This window comes from Chelonia mydas, chromosome 2 (assembly GCF_015237465.2).
Source record: "Chelonia mydas isolate rCheMyd1 chromosome 2, rCheMyd1.pri.v2, whole genome shotgun sequence".
Classification (NCBI taxonomy): Eukaryota; Metazoa; Chordata; order Testudines; family Cheloniidae; genus Chelonia; species Chelonia mydas.
The window spans coordinates 116,042,839-116,066,681 of record NC_057850.1 but is presented as its reverse complement, the minus strand read 5'-3'; the positions used below and the strand labels follow the sequence as shown (position 1 = coordinate 116,066,681).

Below are 23,843 nucleotides of genomic sequence, written 5' to 3'. Positions count from 1 at the left end.
CGGAAGCAAGTCATGGTCACAGCAGGGCCTTTCTTGGATGAAGAATAGGTAATGTATATTGTTGCTTTGAAGCTAATCTCTGTTTCCTAGGCATAGACCAGTAACTAGTTGTATTCATTAGCATAAGCCAATTAACCATCAAACAGTTCCCAGGTAGTTCACTACATAGGGTTGCAAATTTCAAAGAGAAATGAGGCCAATAACTTTATTATACCACAAGTCCCATCTAAATGAGAATATCCCCTTTTGATCTCTGAATCAATAGAATACAGTAATGAATCATAGACAGGAACAGAAGTTTAGCATCTACAAGGTAATTAGATCACATTGTTAAACTTATAAACAAGATACAGGTAAACACAGACAAATACAATTAGTATCTACTTGTGATTCTCTAACAATACAGGCCTACATATCAAGGATTCTAGTCTACTTAACATGGGTTTGCTCACTATCTACAAGTAATGGCCCTATTTACCATTTCAATACTCTTCTAATATGTCTGTAAGGGTTCCTTCCAGGTCACGCAGCCTGCTGGTTGCTTAACCCTCGCTGGCTCTGTGTCACGGGGCTATTGATGTTGAAAATGGTGGTATTTTATTTATTGTTTTTTAAAAATTGACCACAGGCTGTATCTTCACTAGGACATGAGGTTTGTTCTTAACTCAAGTTAGCTAACGTGGTAACTAACATGAGGTAAAATGCTACTGAAGACAAGGCAGTTTGTAGCTTTCACAGGAGTTACCAAATTGAGATAAAGACTATGGGAGAGCCTAGGGTTTATCTTCAATGCTAATTTACATGGCCAAAGAATCTGACCTCAAGGCCTCTGTTAATTGTGGTATATAGCGTTCACTCTGCCTAATGTGGACTTTTCCTGGAATGAATATTGGTGATTTTAATAATTAGTGTTCTGTTTCTAGGATTCATAGATTCATAGATATTTAGGTCAGAAGGGACCATTATGATCATCTAGTCTGACCTCCTGCACAACGCAGGCCACAGAATTTCACCCACCACTCCTACAAAAAAACCTCACACCTATATCTGTGCTATTGAAGTCCTCAAATTGTAGTTTAAAGACCTCAAGGAGCAGAGAATCCTCCAGCAAGTGACCCGTGCCCCATGCTACAGAGGAAGGCGAAAAACCTCCAGGGCCTTCCAATCTGCCCTGGAGGAAAATTCCTTCCCGACCCCAAATATGGCGATCAGCTAAACCCTGAGCATATGGGCAAGATTCATCAGCCAGATACTACAGAAAATTCTTTCCCGGGTAACTTGGATCTTACCCCATCTAAAACCCATCACAGGCGATGTAATGGGCCTGATTCTCCTCTCACCCTACTTTTACACCAATCTAACCCTCATTTATTTCAATGGAATTACTCTTGCCTTTGCCCATATTTTCTGTTTAAAGCTATGCTGTATGTGGAAGGCCTATTAGGTTTTTATCCTCGGTGCCTTCCTCACTGAGATCTTCCTTGCAGAACAGCTCTGCTTCTCCTTCCTGATAAAGTCCTTCTCCTACAACCTTTGCTGTCTCTTCTCCACCGTTATCTTTCTCCTTAATCCTCTCCTCAGCCTCTACCTTCCTCCCTCGCTGCTGAGAAGCTTCTTCAAAGAGAAGACTGAAATAATTTAGCATGAGCTTCCAATCCACCACCACGCATACATACACACAGCCTGGATTTTCTCCTCCTTCACTCTGGACTACAATTCAGATATGTCTCTCCCACTTTCAACCACTGACCTTCAGACCAATTTCTTTAGCCAACCCTCTTCCAGTTTGGGACCTCTCTTCCTCCCCTCATTCCTTTCCCTCCCCTTCAACATCTCTCTCTCTCTCTCTCTGTCACTTGGCTTATTTTCCTCAGCTTTCAAATATGCTATTGTCTCCCCAGTCCCCCAGACCCTTGCTTAATAGTAGCTGCCTCTCTATCTACAAGGGTCACTGAGAAAGTGTCTAGCCTGACCTATTTAATGATATTCTAGAGCCCAACAGATTTTACAGATCAAAGTACTGGTATTTTGATGTATTTCTTTGTTAGTAGCCATTTTTTCCATCTGTGCAGAACTTGTGCAAGGACCTTTTGAAGTGAGTCAGTCATCAAAGATTGGAAAAATAGAGAAGAATGAAATCAGAGCGGTGTTCAAGTACCTCCATAAAAAGGCTTGACATCAAAAGAAATCCATGAGGACATGAGAGCAACCTTTGGGGATGATGCCTCTTCATACGCACAGTAAAGAAAAACCTGGGCTACTGAATTCAAGCAAAGGAGAATCAGCATGGAAAATGAGCCAAGAGCAGGACACCCCAAAGAGTCCATTGCAAGATGGTGATGAATGAAGAAGAGCTCTGTGTGGCTCAAAGGCTTAACTCTCTCACCAAAAGAAGGTCCAATAAAAAAAAGCACCTCACCTAGAAGATCAACAGTCAGACACATAGCTGAGACAGTGGGCATCAGCACTGGGTCAGTGCAAGCCATCCTCAATGAAGACCTGGGCATAAGAAAGGTGTCAGCAAGATGCGTGCCCAGAATGATGAGAGCTGACCAGAAGAGAGTGCAACTTGACATTTTCAGTGAACTTTTTGCTTCTCCATGGCCAGGGCCATCCTTACCCATACACAAAGTACTCAGCTGCATAGGGCACCAGGAAATTTGAGGCACCACATTTCCTGGTGCCCTGCGCAACTGCATGCTGCTCCAGCCCCTGCCCCACCTCTTTCCCCCCTGCTCCACCTCTTCCCCAAAGGCCCCACCCTGCTCCGCCCCTGCCCCACCTTTTCCCACCCCTGAGGACTGTAGCAAGGCCAGGCCTGCACTCACCTGTGGTGGGAAGTGCAGCAACCTGGCCCCAGCCGTGCTGCCAGTGAGTGCTGGGGGGCAGTTTCCCCCCTGCCCCCCAAGCCAGCCCCACTCCACCACAGAGGCCTGGGGCCCCCCATATCCTCCCCCCCATGCGGGGGGCAGCTGTGTAGGGCCCCAGAATAGCTAGGGACGGCCCTGTCCATGGCAACGCATCACCCCACACATCCCAGGTTGCAGTGACCGCAGCAACCAAATGTGGCTTTTTGTTGCTTTCCCAGACAGCCTGCAAACCAGATTTGGCTCCCTCAGACTTTTACCTGTTCCCCAAATTGAAGGAATACTTTTGTGGAAAGAGCTTCAATGAGGTGATCATAGCACTCAAGTTGTTTCTGGACATGCAGGACAAGGACTTCTACAAGAGGGGCCCAGCCAAACTGCGGCTGCACTGGATGAAGTGCATTAATGTCAAGGGGGATTATACTGATAAATAAACAAACAGCTGAACACAAATTATGTTTTTTTCTTTATCAGGCTAGAAATTTTCTAAAATTCCCTTGTACCTGCCCAGTCTCACTCCTTTCCCTGCCTTTATATTTCTTGAACATGCTGTCTATTCCCATTTCATCAATTCCTTCTCCACTAACTCTCCCCTTAGGGTATGTCTAGGCTACGAAATTAGGTCGAATTTATAGAAGTCGATTTTTTAGAAAGCGATTTTATACAGTTGATTGTGTGTGTCCCCACACTAATGCACTAAGTGCATTAAGTCGGCGGAGTGCGTCCACAGTACCGAGACTAGCGTCAACTTTTGGAGCGTTGCACTGTGGGTAGCTACCCCACAGTTCCTGCAGACTCCGCCGCCCATTGAAATTCTGGGTTAAGCTCCCAATGCCTGATGGGGCAAAAAACACTGTCGCGGGTGGTTTTGGGTACATGTCGTCAGTCGCCCCTCCCTCCGTGAAAGCAATGTCAGACAATCATTTCACGCCTTTTTTCCGTGTGGGCGCCATACTGCTTTCAGCACATGGTGCAGTAGGACTACTAACCATCATCGTCATCCACCGCTTCCGCTGCCACTCTGTGATCCTGCTCTCCTGATGCTATGAATCCACCTCGCAGGTCCTCTACATGACCTTTGTCATCCACTGCTTCCGCTGACACTCTGCTCTCCCGGTGGTCTCGCAGGGCCACTTCCGCTGCAATTCTGCTCGGCTGCTCTTGTCTCGCCATACCACGGCAAGTGTGCAGACCGCTCAGCTGTTGTGTCCTGGCAGCAGACAGTGCAGTAGGTCTGCAAAACTGGTCATCCAACCATCGCTTACCCTGCAATTCTGCAGACGCCATTCCACGGCAAGCATGGAGCCCGCTCAGATCACTGCAGCAGTTATGAGCATTGTAAACACCTCACGTATTATCATGCAGTACAGGCGAGTCTTATCTTACACGCATTTAACATGCGTGAATTCAGCTTTGCACGGTTGGCAAAAACAACAACAAAAAAAGAGAAAAACAATTATTTAAATACTGTACCTGTAGTGCGGGCAATTCCGCCCACCATTATACTCAATGTAATTTTGACTATACGCAATTTTTGCTTTACGCGTTGACTGCGGAACATAACCCCAGCATAAGAGGAGACTCTCTTGTATATGCAGAACCTTGTAAACTGGAGTAATAGTAATAGGATGAAATTTAATAGTGAGAAGTGTAAGGTCATGCATTTAGGGATTAATAACAAGAATTTTAGTTATAAGCTGGGGACGCATCAATTAGAAGTAATGGAGGAGGAGAAGGACCTTGGAGTATTGGTTGATCATAGGATGACTATGAGCCGCCAATGTGATATGGCCGTGAAAAAAGCTAATGCGGTCTTGGGATGCATCAGGAGAGGTATTTCCAGTAGGGATAAGGAGGTTTAGTACCGTTATACAAGGCACTGGTGAGACCTCACCTGGAATACTGCGTGCAGTTCTGGTCTCCCATGTTTAAGAAGGATGAATTCAAACTGGAACAGGTACAGAGAAGGGCTACTAGGATGATCCGAGGAATGGAAAACTTGTCTTATGAAAGGAGACTCAAGGAGCTTGGCTTGTTTAGCCTAACTAAAAGAAGGTTGAGGGGAGATATGATTGCTCTCTATAAATATATCAGAGGGATAAATACCGGAGAGGGAGAGGAATTAATTAAGCTCAGTACCGATGTGGACTCAAGAACAAATGGTTATAAACTGGCCACCAGGAAATTTAGACTAGAAATTAGACAAAGGTTTCTAACCATCAGAGGAGTGAAGTTTTGGAACAGCCTTCCAAGGGAAGCAGTGAGGGCAAAAGATCTATCTGGCTTTAAGATTAAACTTGATAAGTTTATGGAGGAGATGGTATGATGGGATAACATGGTTTTGGTAATTAAATATTCATGGTAAATAGGCCCAATGGCCTGTGATGGGATATTAGATGGGGTGGGATCTGAGTTACCCAGGAAAGAATTTTTTGTAGTATCCGGCTGATGAATCTTGCCCATATGCTCAGGGTTTACCTGATCGCCAAATTTGGGGTTGGGAAGGAATTTTTCTCCAGGGCAGATTGGAAGAGGTCCTGGAGGTTTTTTGCCTTCCTCTGTAGCATAGGGCACAGGTCACTTGCTGGAGGATTCTCTGCTCCTTGAAGTCTTTAAACCACGATTTGAGGATTTCAATAGCACAGATATAGGTGAGAGATTTTTCGCAGGAGTGGGTGGGTGAAATTCTGTGGCCTGCGTTGTGCAGGAGGTCAGACTAGATGATCATAATGGTCCCTTCTGACCTAAATGTCTATGAATCTATGAAACCAGAACCTGCAAAAGCAGGCGAGAAGGCGATGGCAGCGTGGTAACAAGTGATGAGGACATGGACACAGACTTCTCTCAAAGCACGGGCCCCGGCAATTTGGCCATCCTGGTGGCAATGGGGCAGGCTCATGGCGTGGAACGCTGATTCTGGGCCCGTGAAACAAGCACAGACTGGTGGGACTGCATAGTGTTGCGGGTCTGGGATGATTCCCAGTGGCGGCGAAACTTTTGCATGTGTAACTGCACTTTTATGGAACTTTGTGACTTGCTTTCCCCTGCCCTAAAGGGCAAGAATACCAAGATGAGAACAGCCCTCACAGTTCACAAGTGCGTGCCGATAGCCCTCTGGAAACTTGCAACGCCAGACAGCTAACGGTCAATCGGGCTTCAATTTGGAGTGGGCAAATCTACTGTGGGGGCTGCTGTGATCCAAGTAGCCAACGTAATCACTGAGCTGCTGATACCAAGGGTAGTGACTCTGGGAAGTGTGCAGGTCATACTGGATGGTTTTGCTGCAATGGGAGTCCCTAACTGTGGTGGGGAGATAGATGGAACGCATATCCCTATCTTGGGACCGGACCACCAAGGCAGCCAGTACATAAACTGCAAGGGGTACTTTTCAATAGTGCTGAAAGCACTGGTGGATCACAAGGGACGTTTCACCAACATCAGTATGGGATGGCCAGAAAAGGTACATGACGCTTGCATCTTCAGGAACTCTGGTCTGTATGAACAGCTGCAGGAAGGGACTTTATTCCCAGACCAGAAAATAACCGTTGGGGCTGTTGAAATGCCTATAGTTATCCTTGGGGACTCAGCCTACTCCTTAATGCCATGGCTCTTGAAGCCATACACAGGCAGCCTGGACAGTAGCCAGGAGCTGTTCAACTATAGGCTGAGCAAGTGCAGAATGGTGGTAGAATGTGCATTTGGACGTTTAAAAGCGTGCTGGCGCAGTTTACCAACTTGGTTAGACCTCAGCTAAACCAATATTCCTACTGTTATTACTGCTTGCTGTGTGCGCCACAATATCTGTCAGAGTCAGGGGGAGATATTTATGGTGGGGTGGAAAGTTGAAGCAAATCCCCTGGCCACTGTTTACGTGCAGCCAGACACCAGGGCGGTTAGAAGAGCACAGGAGGGCGCGGTGCACATCAGAGAAGCTTTGAAAACCAGTTTCATGGCTGACCAGGCTACAGTGTGACAGTTCTGTTTGTTTCTCCTTGAAGAAAACCCGCCCCCTTGGTTCACTCTACCTCCCTGTAAGCCCTCCCCTGTCCCCTTTGATCACTGCTTGCAGAGGCAATAAAGTCATTATTGTTTCAAATTCATGCATTCTTTAATTTGTCACACAAATAGGGGCATAACTGCCAAGGTAGCCTGGGAGGGGTGGGGGTGGAGGGAAGGACAAGGCCACACTGCACTTCAAAACTTATTGAATGCCAGCCTTCTGTTGCTTGGGCAGTCCTCTGGGATGGAGTGGTTGGGTGCCCGGAGGGCCCCCTCCCCGTGTTCTTGGGCGTCTGGGTGAGGAGGGCAGTTGGTTACACAGGGGTTGCAGTGGCGGTCCGTTCCTTTCCTGCACCTCAACCATACGTCGGAGCATATCAGTTTGATCCTCCAGTAGCCTCAGCATTGCATCCTGCCTCCTCTCATCATGCTGCCGCCACCTTTCCTCTTGATCCCGTCACCTCTCCTGTTGCTCCTGCCACCTGTCCTTGCATTCATTTTGTGCTTTCCTGGACTCTGACATTGTCTGCCTCCACGCATTCTGCTGGGCTCTTTCAGTTTGGCAGGACTGCATGAGCTCAGAGAACATTTCATCATGAGTGCATTTTTTTGCCTTCTTATCTGTGCTAGCCTCTGGGACAGAGATGCTAGTGGCAGCATTGAAACATTTGCAGCTGTGGGAGGAAAAAAAAAAAGAAATTAAAACTGAAAGAGACACATTGGCCATTTAAAAGGAGGGGCTGATGTTTTCAGGTTAACGTGCAGCACAAACCCAACTAAACCCCCTCACACACCCAATTCTCTGGGATGATCGCTTCACCCCTCCCCCCACCACGTGGCTAACAGTGGGGATGATTTCTTTTCAGCCGCAGGCAAACAACCCAGCAGGAATGGCCACCTCTGAATGTCCCCTTGATAAAATTCCCCTATTTCAACCAGGTGACCATGAATGATATCACTCTCCTGAGGATAACACAGAGAACGGATGTTGCTTGAATGCCAGCAAACACCAGGACCACACGCTGCCATGCTTTCTTATGCAATGATTCCAGACTACGTGCTACTGGCCTGCCGTGGTAAAGTGTCCTACCGTGGAGGAAGCAATAAGGCTGCCCTCCCCAGAAACCTTTTGCAAGGGCTTTGAGAGTACCTCCAGGACAGCTTCATCAAGATGTCCTTGGAGGATTTCCGCTCCATCCCCAGACACGTTAACAGACTTTTCCAGTAGCTGTACTGGCCACGAATGCATCCCAAGTCTTCAGGGCAAATCAATCATTAAACACGCTTGCTTTTAAACCAGGTATTTTATTTACAAAGGTTCACTCACCAGAGGTCCCTTCTCCCCTTCAAGGTCCGGGAGCACGGGTTGGGAGGGTACTGTCTCCAGGGTAATAAACACTTCTTGGCTGGTCGGGGAGAACAGTTTCTCCACTTGCCTGGTGTGCGCTATCATCTTCCTTGTCCCCAAAATCCTCATCCCTGTTGCGTGAGACTTCCTTGCAGGAGTCCACATACAGGTGTGGGATAGTTGTAGGGGCACCCCCTAGAATTGCATGCAGCTCATCATAGAAGCGGCATGTCTGGGGCTCTGACCCAGAGCGGGCATTTGCCTCTTGGGTTTTTTGGTAGGATTGCCTGAGCTCCTTAAGTTTCACATGGCACTGCTGCGGGTCCTTGTGATAGCCTCTGTCCTTCATGCTCTTGGAGATTTTTTCAAATATTTTGGCATTTCGTCTTTTGGAACGGAGTTCTGATAGCACGGATTCCTCTCCCCAAACAGCAATCAGATCCAGTATCTCCTGTTCGGTCCATGCTGGAGCTCTTGTGCTATTCTGGGACTCCATGGTCACCTCTGATGATGAGGTCTGCACGGTCACCAGTGCTGAATCAGCTTGCCACGCTGGCCAAACAGGAAATGAAATTCAAAAGTTCGCGGGGCTTTTCCTGTCTACCTGGCCAGTGCATCCAAGTTGGGAGTGCTGACCAGAGCGGTCACAATTGAGCACTGTGGGATAGATCCCGGAGGCCAATACCGTCGAATTACATCCACACTAACCTAAATTCGACCCGGCGATGTCGATTTCAGCACTAATCCCCTCATCGGGAAGGAGTACAGAAATCAATTTTAAGAGCCTATTAAGTCGACAAAAATGGCTTCGTTGTGTGGACAGGTGCAGGGTTAAAAATCGATCAAATGCTGCTAAATTCAACCTAAACTCGTAGTGTAGACCAGGGCTTAGTTTCCTATAATCTGGTGCCTGCCAGCTCCACTCTGTTGAAATGCTCCTTATGAAGGTCAAAGACCTCTTCCTGTTTAAATTGCTACTCCTCTTTTCCAGTCTACTTAGCCATCACTTTCTATACAGTTAATGATTCTTTCTTCCTGGATTTTCTCCTCCCTAGAACTCTGTGACCCTGTGCTTTCCTGGTTCTCACAATAGCACTCATTGTTCCTTCAGTGTCTTCTTAGTGACTGACTCCTTCGCTCTCCCACTCTTCTTCGAAAAGGTAAAGTACAGTATATAGAATCTGGGGCCTTCATCAAAGGCCATTAATATCTGAGCTAAGGAAGTTTCTTGATTAATGGTAGCAGCAGTAGATCTTATCTTCTCTGCAGACCTGCCACTGAGTCGGGTTCCTGAATAAATATGCTGGAGATTTTTGTATGAAGATTTGGGGGGAAATTATGAAAAACAAAATTTGTAAATATCATTGCCCTTTTTTATTTAAGTGGTTGGCCAGTATCTGGGGTCTTGGGGGTTGTTTCTGTCATGAGGGGATATTGATGATAGAGTCAAGTATTTTGTTAATGCATTACTGTTTATTTACACAGAATGTACACAAAATCCTATTTCCCTGAACACAGTATGACTCAAATAGGAGTTTCTTTGCTCGCAGCCCCAACTTCTTTCCAGTCAGCACCCAAAAGCTGTCTCGATCATCTTTTCTTGGGGTTATGCTACAAATACATCTCTAACTGTGCCTTCTCTCTCTGCTTCTGTCATTGTCTCTGCTGCTTCTCCTCCACACACAGACACATAGCTGCAATTAAACCAATCCTCACCCCTGCATTTGTTAGCAGATCCTGCCACAGATGTCCTATGTGACCTTGGCCAAGTTACTAAGAACCTAGTTTTCAAATAGGAAGGTGCCAAGGGCCAGGATCAGTTGCAAGCTAAGTTCCCTGTAAGCCGCATATCCTTCTGCATGGCCGTGTGGCTATCAAGGGCCATGCAGGTGGGGAGAGGAGCCCCTCCCCGGCCCGGCCCGGCCCAGCCCAGCCGGAGCTGCTGCGGCTAGAGAGAGGCACCTCTCACCCAGCCCTGAGCTGCTAAGCGAGAGAGGGATGGGGGGAGTCCTCTCTCCCCACCTCAGCCTGCACCCAAACTCCTCATCCCCAGCTCCACCCCAACCCTCTGCTCCAGCCCTGAGCCCCTGCCCGCACCCCTCATCCCAAGCCTCACCGCAGAGCCTTCACTCCTAGCTGGAGCCCTCACCCCCCTGCACTGCAACCCTCTGCCCAAGCCCTGAGCCCCTTTCCACACTCCAAACCCGTCGGCCCCACCCCCACCACACATTAACTCCAAATTGGTGCACATAACAAAATTCATTCTGCACATGAACGTAAAAAATTAGAGGGAACACTGGTTGCAAGCCTAAATTTTTTTTTTCCACATGACCAAGAATGACACAGAGGTATTTTGCATACACAAATAGCCAGCAAGATGGTGTACTGGCCATTTGCAAACCTCTAATTTTTGTGTGTAATTGCACGCACAGTTTTCACACATGGCCATAGACACCTAGCCTTTTATTTTCTAGTTAAATATTTCTAGAACCCAGAGGCCCTGATCAAGATTCACGGATCCATTGTGCTAAAAGCAGGCATAGTCCCTGCCCCAAGGAATTTGCAGACCCATAACATCTCTGTAGAAGTTTTCCTATCAGTAAAATGGGGCTTAAAATACTTATACACACACACACACACACACATACAGAAGGTAAGTACCAGCTATTTATTTTTTATAAAGTGCTTTGAGAATCCCACATAGAGGTCACAGCATGGTCCCAATCCAGCAAATCACTTTAACCATGTGACTAAACTACTCATGTGACAGGTTCCCCCCCGGGGTGCCACCTGGAAATGGGGTTCCACTGAGCCCTCTGAAACACTAGCCTGGGCTCCCTCTCAGCACTGTAATGCTGTGACAAGCTGCAGACTGCTCCCAGTCCTACACTTTCACCAGCCTTTGCATTGGCAGGGACACACCCAGCTGCAGCCACGTGCAGGCTGCAGCCAGCCATTGCATGAACTAACAATAGAGAGGCTACAGTCAAAATAATCCCCAACTCCCCAGCCTAAGACCCCAGAGCTGTACCATCCTGCCCTGATCAAAACCCCAACCTGTATGAATATATTACCCAGTTCACCTTTCCCTCAATATGGAGAGGAATATGCAACAAACTTGTGTTAACCAAGCTGAGATTTTCCCCAGACATTTCATTAAGAGGCACACTGGTTTAGATAAAGCAAAAAATCAAGTTTATTAACTACAAAAGATAGATTTTTAGTGATTATAAGTAACAGCAAACAGATCAAAGCAGATTACCCAGTAAATAAACAAAACCACAAACTAAGCCTAAAATACTACATAAATTGGATATGAATTAGCAATTTCTCACCCTGGCTGATGATACAAGCAGTCCACCAGGTTTCCATAGCCTAGAAATCCCTTTAGTCTGGGACCAGCACTTCCTCCAGTTCAGTCTTTGTTTCCTCAGGAGTGTCCTTGTGTGAGGAGTGAGGCCCCTAGATGATATCACACCCCACCTTATATAGCTTTACTTTATGGCAGGAATCCTTTATTCCAAAAACAGTTCCTAGCTCAGTTTATGGAAAAATGCAGGTACCTAAAATGGAGATCAGCATCATGTGGCCTGGTCACATGCCCTGCTGAGGCATAGCAGGCTTTATTCATAGGCTCTCTGGAACATTCTCAGGAAGGCTCAACAGGTGGGGGATAAGTTTCTCCAAAAGCCTATTGTTTCTCCTTATGCCCATTACCTTGAATAGGTCCTTCACAACCAGCTGTCTAGACTGGAAACATTTTTCCTAGTGGGTGCCACCCAGGTGTAACCACATTTGAAATACAGATACATAGTTAATATTCATAACTACAGATCCAAATAGGATACATGCACAGAAATAGGATAATCAGCAAATCATAACTTTTCCAGTGTCACCTTACATGACCCATCTTGTACAAAAAGCAACATAATTATGCCATAATCATATCATAATAATATCACTATGATGAATATGTGGTGCAGTGTCACAATTTACATGCTTAAAGTTAATCTGGGACTAATCATGTGCTTAAAATTAAGCACACACTTAAGTGATTTTCTGGGTTAGTGCCTCCTATATGTGAAGTATTGTTCATAAGGGAAAGTCTGGGATGATGCATGAAATGCTGCTTCCTTGGGCATACAATGGGGTTCTTATTACTTGCTGTTTGTTACAAGTTCTGCAGGAAATGTGCTCTCATTGAAGCACAAGTCAGTTCCTTTGTTTTCTGTGGTTTTAAATGAGACTGAGTAGTTGGAGCACTTCAAGTTTAGATAGAGCACTTCAAGTTTAGCTGCATATACTTTTTAAATTTATTAGTGATGTGTACTCCTTTATATTGGAAGTATTTTCCTAGCTTATGATGCCATCTTGGGGAACATCAGCTTCTCTCCTAAGTGGTTAAAAATAAAAAAGACAGAGAGAAAAAGCATACATCTGCTATGAAGCTCTTCTGCCAGGAGTGCTGCAAACCTGAACTGTAGCAGTTCCACTTAGTGAGACAGATGTGCAATACTCCATTGTTTCATTGTAAGGAGCATATGGTTCTTTCAGGCTTGCTGTTTTGTAAGCCACAACAGAATCTGATTTTTCCACCCATGCATTTTGCCAGGGGTGTGTTTTGTTTTGTTTTTTAAACCCACACAACTTGTCATCCAGCTACAGGAACAGCTGCAGCTGTTTTAAGAAGGTACTTATAACCCTTCTCTTCTTTGGCTGGATGACAGTTTAATTCTTCTCTTTAGCAAACTATCAAATGTAGTAAAAAATTAATGCAACCTGCTGGCATTTAAATCACCTCAAGCATAAGGTTAAAGTGTTTCTACAAAGGGAAAAGAGCATTAGTACTCCTTGCATAATTAATGATTAGACATAAAAATAAATGGTTAACTTCAATCTATCGATCATCTTCACAGAGACAGGGATAAGCAGACTTTTGTACTTCTTCTGAAGAGCCAGTGGTGAATGTGCACATGGGTTCAAAAGTGAACAGTAAGATGCTTTCACAAACCAGATAGGAACATGTAAACAAAACAGCAGTGCAATTATTTACCCAACAAAATAGAACAGGATGTGTCATCTGGATAACATAGGCACGATCTGTAACCGGTACCAGATTTGTCATTGTTGCAGACAAAATCCTCACCACTTTCCAGGGCATTGTTTAAAGGGGAAAACTGGTCAGAGATATGCGAGGCTCATGTGTGTTAATCCCTTGAGACCCAGTGAGCCAGGGTAATTAACATAAATGAGCTCTCCTTTGCTTTCACTGTGCAGGACAATGAGTCAAATCAATCAGTACCGTCAAGAATATGAGAAGTTACGCTGCATAAAGAAGCAGCTGACGGCAACAAATTTCAATGGATTTTTATAAAGATAGAAATAAAAATGTGTTGTGATAGGCTGTCATCCTAATGAATGTATAGTTCACTTGGATAAAGATTGAGTATTTGAAGATCTCTGAATGAAATGATACGATTTGACAAATGCTGGCTAATGAATGTAAGAGCTGTAAAAGAAGCAGTAGAGAAAACCACAAAAGCGCAACCTTAGAAATCAGCCCTTGTTCAGCTGGAACTGTGCTAGCATTTCAATTGTGTTCAAAACCAGTTAATGCTGCCACTATTGTACCACAGTCCATTTTCATTGGGCAAATAATAATAATACAGGGGTAACACTTACATGGCACTTTTCATCAGTCGAGCTCAAAGTACTTTACCTCATTATCATTAGCCCCATTTTACATATGAGGAAACTGAGGCACAGAGAGCTGAAGTGACTTGCCAAGGTCACTCAACTGGCCAGTGGCAGAGCCAGGCATAGGACCCAGGTTTCTTGAGTCCCAGTCCAGTGCTATTGGCACAGGGAGCAGGATTTCTCTCTCTCTCTTTAAATGACAACCATTCAAGCCAAAACTGCGCTCTAGACCAGTAGTTCCCAAACTTTAACCACCTGTGAACCCCTTTCACTAAAATGTCAAGTCTCGCGAACCCCCTCTTAAAAATGAGTATTTCCAAGGATTTTCTCCTTTACCTGAGTATAAATTATAAAAGCAGTGATCTTGGGTATATGGTTTTTCAGGCATGCTTGTTACACACTATTTATTATTAATTATTTGTAATTACAGTATTTTTATTATGAAAATGGCAACACTCTTCCAAGATCTCACTTTCGTAGCTTGTATCACTTTGAATAAGCCTGTTATAAGACAAGGCTCCTATGTTTCATCAAGGAGTATCAAATGGGAAACAGCATGAAGGTATTTAAGCAGCCAGCTCAAAGAGTTCCTCCTACACAGGCATTCAGGTCTTGAGCGGTCCAGGCAAACAATGCATGTTACAACAAACATTAAACTTGTTCTTCATCATAATTTTAAAAACAATACTAGCTGCCTATTTAATTTTAAAAACAACAAAAAATATCCACCTCCCTTTCCATTTCTTATAAGGAGTTTTGAAGTTTAAATCTCCTCAGTGGGATAGATACGCTTGCTTTGATCTGGTTAGCTCTTGGAAGTCCAGGGGCTTCGGGCTGCTGGTCCTGTGCTGCCCGGAATCCCTAGGGACAGCTCTGTCTGCCATTAGGGATTTTTTTTCTGACAACCCCCTGTAACATTTTGCAAACCCCTAGGGGTTCACAAACCCCAGTTTGGGAACCACTGCTCTAGACTGACCCTTAAGGTAATTTATAAATTTGTTTCTGCAGCCGATGCAGTGAGCTGTAGCTCACAAAAGCTTATGCTCAAATAAATTGGTTAGTCTCTAAGGTGCCACAAGTCCTCCTTTTCTTTTTGCGGATACAGACTAACACGGCTGCTACTCTGAAACCTTTCTGAACACAGTTACTGTACTTCAAGCGAATGCAGAGAAGAGCCATCTGACTGCTGGAGAAGATCCCTTACAATGAAAGGAGACTTAAAAAGATTTATCAAACAAAAAAAAAGTCAAGAGATGCCTGGATTATGGTGTACAGGTCCTTTCATGGGGAGAAGATACTAAGTACTAAACGGCTCTCTAAGCTAGGAGAGAAAGGCATAAAAAGAACAAATGTTTGTTTGGAAGTTAGAACTGGACAAATTAGAATTAGAAATACACAAATTGTTAACAGTGAGGTGCTAACCATCAGAACAAGCTACCAAGGGAAGTGCTAGGGCTAGTCTACACTGGCAACGCTAAAGTGTTGCCAGAGCAGCACTTTAACGTGGCTTGTGTGGTCGCGGCAGAGTGCTGGGAGAGAGCTCTCCCAGCGCTCTAAAAAACCCACCTCCACAAGGGGTGTGGCTCTCAGAACTGATGCATTGTCTACACTGGCTCTTTACAGTGCTGAAAATTGCTGTACTCAGGGGGGTGTTTTTTCACACCCCTGAGTGAGAAAGTTGCAGCGCTGTAAATTGCCAGTGTAGCCAAGCCCTTAGATCAGGGGTTGGCAACCTGCGGCACGCGTGGCTGATTTTTAGTGGCACTCTGCTGCCAGCCAGGGTCCCGGCCGCCGGCCCCGCTCAGCCCGCTGCCGGCCTGGGGTTCTGTCCATCCAGGCTGGCAGCGGGCTGAGCGGGGCTGGCTGCTGGGACTCCAGACCGGCAGCGGGCTGAGTGGCTCAGTGCGCTACCAGTCTGGGGTTCCATCCACTGGCCCCTGACAGCCGGGGTTCCGGCCACCAGCCCCGCTCAGCCCGCTGCCGGTCCGGGGTTCTGTCCATCCAGCCCGGCAGCGGCTGGGACCCCAGACCTGCAGCACGGGCGGCAGATGGAACCAACGGCCCCGCCCAGCCCACTGCCAGTCTGGGGTTCCGTCGGGGCCCCTGTAAATGTAAAATTTATTACTGGCACGCAAAACCTTAAATTAATGAAGACTTGGCACACCACTTCTCAAAGTTTGCCAACCCCTGCCTTAGAGACTCCTTTTTTTGATCACTTCAGACCAAGACAAAATACATTTCTGGAAGATACCGTTTACTCAGACACAAGTTATTGGGCTCTATAGAGGGGTAAACTGGATGAAATACTATGGCTTGCCTTATACAGGAGGTCAGACTAGATGATCTAATGATCCCTTTGGCATTAAAGTCTATGAAAGGATATATTTACTGTTTCTTTAAATCCGTAGCAGGTGGTCAGGCAGCAAGGTTATAGGATAAGGTTGGAAGGTTGTAGGATAAGCTCTACGGTGCTCTACGTAAAATGTGGTCAGGAACCGTGTCACTGCAATGTCAGGCTGTAGGCATGTTGAAAAATAGTTTCAATCCTAGTTACAAGCCCTAGTGTAGTCAGGGCTTGGGAAAGAACAAGCGATCATTCTGGTAAGACTCAGCATCAGCCAATTTGTCCCCTTTTAGCATGAATGCAGAGTGGAATCAGTCTCCTAATACAGACCTCATAGGTGAAATCCTGGCTTCACTGAAGTTAGTGGCAAAATTCCCAGTGACTTCAGTGAGGCCAGGATTTCACTTCACCTATCAACAGAAAGGAAAAAAGCATGATACAGTGAAGGCTTGTACGGAGTCCACCCTTAATAGGCAAATTACTACCTTAAGAGACTGCCCATGTACAATGGGATCCTGGTCCATGAATGGGGCTCCTAAGTGTTACAGTAATACAAATAATAAATATAATAACTATACTGCTCCCCACAACTATACTGCTCCACCTTTATTAGATTAATTAAGCAAGCTATTTTTTCCATCCCTTGAGTGGTGATTAAGAAAGGTTTAATTGTATGTTAAAGGGTGCATTGCACGTCTTGTTTTCAGTTAAGGAAAGCAGAAATCAAACCTGCTATATTACAGCAGAACTACTGCACCTTTACTTAGTGGTTGGCATGTGAAAAAAAGACATTCCAGTCATCTTTTCATCTTCTCCAGAATTCAGACAACAATTAAACCTCATGAAACATTACACCAGTTAGTGCTGAGATGCGTGTTTTCTTTGTATGTAAAAATGCACATATTAGGGTGTAGTTTTCTTTCTGTTCTCTGCTTGTTTATAAAAATAGAGATATTGTAAGTTATTATGCGGAGACCCAAACATTACATAGCATTTTTCTAACCCCAATCCTTTAGTATGCAAAACACTAACAACTAGCATTCCCACTCCTTAAACTAGAAGACAGCAGGAGATGCTACCTCATACTAGCAAAAGTCTGAGAACAAACCACTGAGCAATTCCACTGAGGGCAACAGTGGCTGGTACACAGAACCATAACAGAGGGTAGGGAGCCTGCGCCAGCAGCCACAGTCTCTTGCCAATCCATACTGGCAAGAAGTAGCAAGATTCTGGCCAAACCCTTCATTACGACAGAGGGAAGCTATGCTGAAGAAGTAATGCAGAGGGCTAGGAATAATTTATAATGAGGGAGACTCATCTGCTATCCACCAGGGCTTAATTCAGCAAGGTGCTGAGCACCGCCTGCGAAGAGCAGAACTCCTTCATCTCACACTGACGTCATTGGAGTGGTACCTGTGTAACTGAGAGCAGAATAAGTTCCAATCTAAAGATTCAGTGCCAGATTGTGTGTCCCCCTTGGGTGTGCGTAGCTGGGAAAGTGCATAAAAAGCCTCCTTCTCCCTTTGCTGCAATGGCTTGTCACAGTTGGTGCTCCCTCCACCATCCCCAAAGATGTCTAGAAAGACAAGGCCACAGCCTTGTCCTCCTCCTCCGCTGGCCTGCAGAGCAGGCTGAGCGCACCATAGAATGCATGCTGCACTATCTCAAAGGGTGGTGAGTTTTGCCTGAACCAGGAATGTAGGTTCCTCCCCATGTGTAATCTCTCAGCAGCCGCTTTTCTCCACTGGAAAGCTCTGCAGGCATCTAGTTGCTATGAATAAACACAGGGCCGGCTCTAGGCACCAGCAAACCAAGCACATGCTTGGGGCGGCACTTTGCAAGGGGCAGCATTCCGCCCCCCCGCCCTTTTTTTTCTTTTCTTTGGCGGCACTCCGCTTGGGGCGGCAAAAAACCTAGAGCCGGCCCTGGATGAACAATATATTACGAATGGAGGGGAAAAAAAACCCCATGACTATGTTTTTGATATTTTTTTCTGGGTTTGATTGGTGGATTTGTTGCCAAATTATTTTTGCTGGTGTTTTAAATTTCCTGTTATGTGTACAGAAGGAGTTTCTAAATGAAGGATGACAAGTTAAAAATGTGCAATTTATATTTCAAATAAATTGACTTTAAAAATTTTTTTTAAAGGGGCAGCAATTTTAAATTGTACTGCGCATTTCACAAAAGATTGCCTGGTTACAAACAAGAAAGAAATGCATGCTTAAAAAAAGAAGTGCTCAGCTGTGCTTGCAGAATTCAGAGATTTTATTTTTTAACCCCGGCCCTTTAGGTGAAACTCTGATTTGTGCCATTCCATCAGAGGCAGGTTTCACCTCTCTACCTACCCTTCTGATTGTATTTGTCATCCGGAATTTCAGTGCTTTTATAAAAAGAAAAGGAGTACTTGTGGCACCTCAAATAAATTGGTTAGTCTCTAAGGTGCCACAAGTCCTCCTTTTCTTTTTGCGAATACAGACTAACACGGCTGCTACTCTGAAACCAGTGCTTTTATAAGTGCTGATCCAGATCTTTGGGAGTTTTTGACTCTTTAAAAAACTACTAGCAAGTGCCCAGAGGATGAGTCCTGCATGGAGGCCAAAAGGAAGAGCTGCATAAATGTAAACTCTTTATATGATCTGTTATTTTGTATTGGGAGAGGACAAGGTCTAATTGAAAGGAATGTTGTCAAGTTGTTGGAGGATGAGTCTAGGAGCCAGGAGTTTTGGGTTCTACTCCTAGATTCTACCACTATCTCACTTTATAACCTTGAACAAGTCATTTAAGGTAAAATTTTAAAAACTGCCTAAGTCCAAATTTAAGTGACAGGCATTTAGAGGCCTAATTCTTATTGATTTAAATGAACCTTGAATTACTCTTACATGCCTCTTACATTCTCTTTTGAAAATTGAACTTTGGCTCTCAAGTCAGTTAGGAACTTTTAAATATTTTACCGTTAAGTCCAAATTTTCAAACTGTTGTTTGTCTGCACGGAGACATACAAGTCCCCTGCTGTTTGTGTGCAACCCTGACCTATGCATCAAGTATATCAGAAGATTTTGTGCTTGAGTCAGGCAGCAATAAAAGTGCACTGGCATCGGTTTGATAAGGACCATAATAATTTGATTCCCAAATTTTTCCTAGCTACATGTGGAGATAAAGGCTTGTCTACATGTGAAAGTTGCACTAATTTAACTTAAATTGGTTTGAAAACCAATTTAGTTTAACTGATGCAAATTCCTGTGCGGGCACTCTGATAGTAGCTTCAAACTGGTTATTATGTTGATAAACTGGAGAAGGCTCAGAGCAGAGCCACAAAAATGATTAAAGGATTAGAAAATATGACTGATAGAGTCAAGGTACTTCATCTAGTTTAACAAAGAAAAGATTAAGGGGTGACTTGATCCCAGCTTGTTGCATTGGCAACAACAAAATTGATAATGGGCCCTTCAGTCTAGCAGACAAAGTTGTAACAAGATCCAGCTGGAAATTGAAGCTAGATAAATTCCAACTGGAAACAAGGTGCAAATGTTTAACAGTGAGGGTAATTAACCATTACAACAATTTACCAGGGGTTGTGGTGGATCCTCCATCACTGGCAATTTTTAAAATCAAGATGGGATGTTTTTCCCCATCATGCTCTAGTTCAGACAGGGATTAATTCAGAGAAATTCTAAGTCCTGTGTTATACAGGAGATCAGAGTGGATTACCATAATGGTCCCTTCTGGCTTTACAATCTATGTATCATCAGTTTAGTTTACATCTGTAAATTTATTGACACAAGCTAAAGCAATGTCAACCAGGTTTAAACCAAAATCAGAGTATTCATGCAGGGGGTTGCACCAGTTTAAAATCAAACTTTGAATTAAACTGGTGCTATTTTGCATGTAGATAAATCGTAAGGGTGGGGTTTAAAACCAATTTACACCACATTAGATCACAAGAGGACCACACAGGGAGGTAAATTAATCTGGTATTGCAGTACACAGTCCCCATTTAAAAACTTTGTTTTTTATAGCTAAGATCTACACAGAAATGTAGGAAGACAAGGTCCTTGCATAGAAGAACTTACAATTCACTCACTGTTACAGCCACTAGCCTCTGCTGAGGTTGTGCTTTGTTGAACTGGTCCTTTATAAATGGTCTTTCCTGACAGCAGAGGGAAGGAGAGGGAATGTGAGTACAAAAGAGGGCTTGTGTGTATAACTTAGTTTTGCTTGCGCTTAAACTGCTTAATGACATTCACACAGTGAAACTATTTTCCCTATTTTTATTGCTGGTAGGTTTAGCTACCTGAATAGTATAAGTTACCCACACAAGAGTTATATATACAACTTGTGCATGTATATATGTCAATTAGATACTACATTCCAGGCATTCTTCCAGATTTCCTAGGAATTTGAGCTTGAAGCAATTGTAGGAGAGTTGAGAAAGAGCTTCTCATTCACCCTAGCTGCTCATTCATCTAATTGTCTTTTTAAATTAGCAAATGGTAGGAGAGCTCTGTGTACCAGAAGTTGGTCCAATAAGGGATATTACCTCACCCACCTTTTCTGTCAAATATCCTAGGATCAACATAGCTACAACAACACTGCAAAGGCCATTACAGTCAATATCTAGGTCTATCCTAATTCCTTTTTGGGACCAGTGAAGAGGAGAAAAACTAGAGGAAGAGAATGGGAAGCAATTTCCATTACATTGTGCCATATTATTATAGACATACCACTTAAAAAGATACAAATAAGCACTCACTTCATTGAACAACATCTGTTCTACCTAAGGCTGGTAAACAGAAGAGATTAGAATCTGGCTTCTTAAAGTACCTTTTATCCTCAAGACAATTCATATACTGGTACTTTGTCCTTTTTAGTTAACTAATGATGAATAGTTCTGCCCAGCTATAATCAGAATGAAGATAACAAATCTATGAAAACTTAAAACTTTTTTAAAAAGACTATTTTTCTACTCAGAACCCAATTCCTAAACTTTCATCAAACTTGATAAACAGTCTGTGCAGGCAACAATGAGAAATCAGCGTATTAAAACTGTCTAGCCATGCTTTGCCAGCATCCCTAATGCTTCAGGCTGTTCTCTTGTCTGCTTTCACAAGCTACACGTGGTTGGGCCTAGTTAGTACTTGCACAGGAAATTTCCAAGAGCCAGGATGCTGCAAAAAGTGGTGGCTGGTAACTGAGTCCTAAGGTAGTATGCCTCTCCCTTTGAGTCATTAGTGAATCAATACCACAAGAAGGTGCTAAGGGGCATTAGATAGCTTAAAGGTGAAATCATAAAAGTATCATGCAAAAATAAAATCATGTCCATTTATGGTTATTATAAGTCCCCTTGCACTTTTTGCAAGAATCGGGCTGTTAATCTATGTTCTGACCTAATTCCAATTTGTTTAATTACATCCTGCCTACCTAAACTCCCTCTGAAGTTTCCCTCAGATATGGTACTGTTCTTCAGTTCACATTTTAAACTGTTTAATGTTGCCTAATTCTCTCAAATAGCTCCCATGTCCCACCCCAGAGATGGCTGGCTTAGTGTCAATGATGGGTGAAATGATTCCTATATAAATAACTTGTAAAGTGCTTTTGGAATCCTTTGGGAAGAAAGGCATTATTAAATGTAAGCTACTATTACTGTGACAGCTGGAAATATACCATTTGGGAAGATTCCAGTATAAAAAGACACCCAAAAGAATACTGTACTAATTATTTGGTAGTTTACTTGCTAGTATTGTAAGGAAATGAAATATTTTTTCCATTAGTAGTTACTGGTGGGATCCACAAAGGGACTTATGCATTGCAATGCTGAGCATCACAGCTCCTAATTTTTGGATACCTAGGAAATCACATGAACAACACCGATCCACAAAGCCAAGTTAGGCACCAGGCTCCCTATACAATGAATGGGGAGAAATAGGTACCTAAGAATGCAATCCACGAAAGCCAGCATGCTCAGCAGCTTCCTGCTTAAACTAGCCAATGGGAGATGTCAATGCACTGAGCACCGCCCCTTTCTCAGAGATAGGCCCCTAGCTCTGCTAGCAATCCATGAAGGAGAACCCCTCTCCTGGCTCAGGTGCCTACATTGTTTTAACGAGCTAAGTGCCTGTTGAGAGGGCAGCCATGTAACTTTCAGCTCTGTGGTTAGAACACTCACCTGGGATGTATGAGACCCAAGTTCAATTCCCTCCTCTTGGCAGAGGGGGAGAAAGGATTTGAACAAGGGTCTCCCACCTCTCAGGGGAGTGCTCTAACCAGTGGGTTATGGGATATTCTGAGGTGGGGCACCCTAACCACTGCACTAAAGTTATAAGATGAGCAGTGGCACCTCCACCTCCAGCAGGCTTCTGAATGGGGCCCAATCCAGTAGGGGTGCTCAGAAGGTGCCTGCCAGAATGGGCCCCTTGGGCAACTGAACACCTATCTTCACCTAATTCATGAATTGCTTTGGGGCCTAGGCAGGAGATAGAGGTCTGAGTGCCTAGAGTGAGGTGGCAGCAGGTCCAGAGGCAGAACCATCAGCACCTAGGGAACTTTTACTTTGAAAAATTGAGGAGTTGAGTGAGTTTAGGCACCTACAGGGGTCAGTGGGAGTTTTGTAGGTCATAGTGGGGATCCCTAAGTCCCCCATGCCATAAAAAAGGGAACTTAGGCACCTAAGTAGCTTTGTGGATACCACCCTCAAATCTCAAGCACAAGTGAAGAACTACTTTGGCTACCCTTTGTGTAGAAGTGTATCTTCCCTCAGAAAGGCAGTGCGAGACTCAAAGGATGAACTAGTCAGCGTTTAAGAGTTTCCTTAACCTGCTCACTGTGAGCCACTAACCTTTCTGGAACTGATGAGGCTATTGCTAAATGTATAAATTGCTGGGAGATTAGTGCTAAAGTGGACAGCCATCTCCTCCTTCTGAACAAAAATATTCAGGAAAATGTCATTACCTCAACTAGAACACCTTACTATATAGATACAAGAGAAACAGAAGGAAAAACAGAGATGGGTATCAGTATGGGAGCAGAGCTAAAGCTGTTTATTATACATAGGTTTAGTGTAATAGCTGAGCACTTTCACTAATGCATTAGGCAATGTGACTAACATCTGCAGCATATGGTTTGTTCTCTCTCTAACCCTTTTCTCAGAGGAGGAATTGTGTGTGTAGGGTAGGTTTTTTGTTTTGTTTTTTAAAAAACACTGCTATATTTGTGTTAGAAAGGGCAAAGTGCACCTTGCATTTGGAAAAGAAGGTGGCAAGGTTTGTTTGAGTGACCTTCTCTGTGCATTTCTGTATTTTCAAATGGTGCTCTGCTGTGGTTTAACCTTACCTCCCAATTTTCTGGATTGTTCTTCTGATAATCTTAAAGGAAATTTCTAGTTATTTGTCCCATGAATTACCAATATGTTCTCTAAACCTTAACTTCATTTTACCATTTTTGTCAGAATTTAGATCCTAAACCCTTTCTGCCTGAAAAGGATGGGAGTCTCTACATTGCTCATGTTAGTAGATTTTGCAGAGAATAAAATTCTTCATTCAAGCTGCTTTATAAACACTTCACAAATGGAATAGCATTTAACAACTCCTCCCTA

The 23,843-nt window shown here is 44.2% G+C and overlaps 1 long non-coding RNA gene across 1 annotated transcript in view; it reads left to right on the top strand.

Moving 5' to 3' along the window:
* The first annotated feature begins 9,335 nt into the window (after positions 1-9,335).
* LOC122464557 overlaps positions 9,336-23,843 on the top strand; it is a 121,439-nt gene continuing 106,931 nt past the window's right edge. Inside the window, exon 1 of the long non-coding RNA XR_006288719.1 lies at positions 9,336-9,374. This is a non-coding gene — a long non-coding RNA (uncharacterized LOC122464557). The remainder of the gene's footprint in view (positions 9,375-23,843) is intronic.